At 37.9% G+C, this 4,058-nt stretch overlaps 1 long non-coding RNA gene across 2 annotated transcripts in view; it reads left to right on the top strand.

The window, feature by feature from the left end:
- The first annotated feature begins 321 nt into the window (after positions 1–321).
- Positions 322–4,058, top strand: part of LOC121031608 (uncharacterized) — a 37,123-nt gene continuing 33,386 nt past the window's right edge. For both annotated transcript variants that reach the window (XR_005790801.1, XR_005790802.1), the window contains exon 1: positions 322–371. This is a non-coding gene — a long non-coding RNA (uncharacterized LOC121031608). The remainder of the gene's footprint in view (positions 372–4,058) is intronic.

Here is a 4,058-nt window from a genome sequence, read left to right on the forward strand (position 1 = left end):
CCATGTTTCAAGCAGGATCTGACACCCTACTTCTTTCTAGAAACGTGTGTACTTGGTATCAGGAAGGTGGTGTTTTGTCCTAATTGAGCAATTCAAACTGCCTTCCAAGGATTAAAAAAAAAAAAAATGCACTTGTCCTTTGTGTGTTCTCATTGTTCTCAGAACAATATAGGCATATCAGGTAATCCTGCACCATTTAAATATTTTTTCATGTTTCATAAAGGTTAATCCACATAAATGAAATATTTTATTCATTCATTTAACAAATATTTATTCAACTGTTCTAGGCACTGATGATACAAAAATGACACAGACAAAAATCTCTGCACCCATGGAACTTACATTCTTTTACAGGAGACATGGTAAGCAAGGTAAATATATAAATTATACAATATGTAAAATGTTGAAAAGTGCTAATGAGAATATAACACAAAAAAGGGAGATATGCAATGTCAGGGAGGGGGTTGAAATTTAGATACTGGTGTCCAGGGAAAGCATCATGAAGAACATAACTTTAACATAAAGACCTATAGGAGTGAGGGATCTCCCCATGAAGATAAATAGGAGAGGAAGCAGGGGCAGTCTAAATTGGGAGTATGCCTGGCATGTTCCAGAAACACCAGGAAGTCAGTGTGGCTGGAAGACAGAATATGAGGTGGTGGGAGTGGAGGATGGGGTGGGACAGAAACAAGAAATAAGATCAAAAAGTAAAGGATGTCGGGAGTGGAGAGATGGCGGTATTCAGATCATGAAGAACCTTGTAGATCATTATAAGGGATCTGGCTTTTATCTGAATAAGCTGGGAAGCAATTGGAGGGTTTTGAGCAGAGGAGTGACAAGAACTGACTTTTGTTTGAATGGGATCCTCTGGCTGCATACTGAGAATAGACTGAATTGGGGCAGGGGTAAAAGCAAAGAGTCCAGGTAGGAGATTATCACAATTCATGTGATAGGTGTGGTTGGCTTGGTGCCAAGGTAGCAATAGGAGAGATAAGAATTGATAGAATTCTGGATACGTTTTGGAGGTAGAGCTGATGGAATTTGCTGACAGACGTGGGGTATGAAAGAGAGAAGTCAAGAAAGACCATGAGGTGTTTTGGTCTGAACAAATAAGAGAGTTGATTAAAAACTCCTTGAAGAGAGAATGAGCCACACATATTCACTTAATAAATAATGAATATAAATTTTAAAATACTAAAATGAATTGAAATTCCTCTGAAAAGTGTTAAATATGTGTAAAGCAAAAATAGGATAATATGAAGGTGTGTTATTAAAATATAGGATGCTTCTACATTTAAATGTGACATTGATAGTCCCAAGTACCCCCTAAATAAAAAGAAAGGCTTAATTCTTTCCACAGTGATACTCAGCTAGTAGATACTGAACACAGCATAAAAATATTTGCCAGAAAATCTGATAGTCAGATTTTGATATTTATTAAGGACTTTCCATATTGAGTTTAATTAAGGATTTGATTATGAATTCTACCTTGAAGGCATGATTACTACTTATCTCTTCACTCTTGGGCCAAAGAGAATTACAGATGCTGAATATCTCTCTACTGCATCTATGAAATAGTCATTAGTTTGAAAAGGCATCTCTTTTCTTAGTGCTGAAAATTGCCTGGAGAAATTTAACTCATTCAGCTTTTATAGTAATCCTATAAGGAATCCTGGGTGTGTTTTTAATATTATAACTGAGAAGCTATATGAGTCATCACAACTAATTTCCTGATAAATATGCAATTGTCTTTTATTACCCTTTTATTATCACACATTAGGCTTTTATTCCTGTTAATATGGTCAAATATGATAGAGAAATAATGTTACTTTCTCAGAGGGTATATATAAAGTTCACTACCCACTTTCATTATTTAACTAAGCATCTTCTTTTCTAGCTTTCCCATTTCTAACATGTCAATGGAAAAACATCACCATGGAAGACTCGCTCTTTAAGGAACCCTGTTATTAACTAAATCCTTGGATATCATAAAGAGCTGCAAGGTTACTGCAATCCATTTCAGCTCTTAAAAATTTTTGAAACATGCTGTTAAATGTGTGAGGAATCATATGGCTATTCAACAAAAAGGAACTCCTGGGACATAGGTGGTATCTCTTTCCTAAGGAATTGAGAGGCTAGAATATCATAAACTGGCAACATATGGCAGCCCCACAGTCCCTCCAAAAGTAATGTTGTTCTGCCTTTTTCTAACTGCACACTCCTAGCTTATCTCCTTTCTGCTTCTTTCCACCAACATCTGCTATGACCCATTCTTAGCCTCAGAAATATTTAGAAACTTTAGTTTCCTTTGAAGATGGTAAGAATGGTTAAAGAAGCAATAATCACATTGTACAATCAAGCAGTAGGAAGGGAAAACAAGCAAGAATGAATACCTCCCCTTGCTCTCCCTTTGCAAATAATCTGGAAAAACTAATCCAAATGCTAGTGAAGTTTAAGAGTATTATGTGAAATTAATGACCAAGAAAGCAATGATCAAAACTGATTTAATCCAATCACTTAAAACAGCTACAATTTTTCAACCCCTGTATTTGAATGTGTAAAAATTATAACTTTATTAATTTCTTCTGTAACACCTCGCTTTATGTTCAGACACACTCCTCCAGTAATATGGTAGAATGGGCTTGTACAAACACAAAAGCTGGATTATTTTCATCTCTCAGGTTCATACTTTGTGACATCAGGTTGGTAGTTTGAAATTGGCTGTGGTAGGAGTACTTACTCCATGGAAATCATCAAATATTATAAATTTGAATTTTTTTGTGTTTCATTTTGTTGCAGGACAACCAGCTATTAAACATTTACCAGTATACTACTGCTCTCTCCATGACAGAAATGTAATCCTAGGCAGTTACAGATAAACTTTCCCTTCCTCCTCTTTCCCCTAGAGGAACGTCTACAATCTAAGGTGCTTCTGTATTATCCATGCATCTGGGGAAGAGCTCTCATCATCACCTAGCATCTGTCTACCATGACATCCTCTGGGATGTTCATATAATACAGCTAGTCCTCAGTTATCATCTCCTTCCATGGTGACAACCATCAATGACATACCACTACTCCTGAATTGTGTGCTCCAATCTGCCTTCCACTATAGCATCTCTTTGTTACTATTGTGAAGTCTCTGGGTTTGCCTACTCTCCCTTGACTGACTTCTGCATACCTCCCTCAGGGACCAGGAAAATGTACAATACCAGCAGGTTACTCTTGGTCTGGGAAATGCAAGTTTTGGTGGATTATCTCAGACTCTTTTCAGGCCCGACATAATCTTGTCATCATAGGCATTCTGTTGCTGCTATACCACACCAGGAGTATAAGGAATTCCAGGCCTTGTCATTTGCTGAGACACTTCCTAGAAGATAAGACATGCATCTTCATTGCTCAGGTTGCAAGGTATGTCAAAGGTTCGGTTCCTCTTCCCTGAGAGTCTGCCTAAGGAGATGGCAGGAGGCAGGGTCCCTGCTCAGTGACCTGTAGATCCCTGCTTTTCTGTCTAACACCCCACTTTCTCTTACTCCATCCAAAGAAAATTTTTATCTTCCCCCTTCGGTAAGGGAATGGCAGGGGAGCGAGTAGGGAAACTATCTTGATAAATACTTTTCTTTATCTGTCATTTATACCAAGATCTTGGCCTTGAGTTCTTTTGGCAGGTACATGGCCTCCTCAGCTATATGTAAAATCTCTTGCTTAATGTGGTAGAGAAGGATTACAGAGAAAGTAAATATCCAATTCCCATTTTTTTCTTCTGCTTTAAATCCCAAACATAAACATGACAATTTTCCAGGAAGGAGAAAAAGACAATATTATGTTCTCCATCACCAATGTGAAAATGCAACATGAGAGTTTACCTTTCTAGTTAAAATAAAAAAATATGAAGTGTACCTGGGTAGCTCAGTTGGTCAAGCATCTGACTTTTGATTTCAGCTCAGGTCATGATCCCAGGGTTGTGGGATCGAGCCCCACGTCGGGCTCTGCACCGAGCATTGAGCCTGCTTAAAATACTCTCTCTCTCTCTCTCTCTCTCTCTCTCTCTCTCTCTC

The sequence above is a fragment of the Herpailurus yagouaroundi genome, unplaced genomic scaffold (genome assembly GCF_014898765.1).
Source record: "Herpailurus yagouaroundi ecotype Mexico unplaced genomic scaffold, PumYag 141, whole genome shotgun sequence".
Taxonomy (NCBI): domain Eukaryota; kingdom Metazoa; phylum Chordata; class Mammalia; order Carnivora; family Felidae; genus Herpailurus; species Herpailurus yagouaroundi.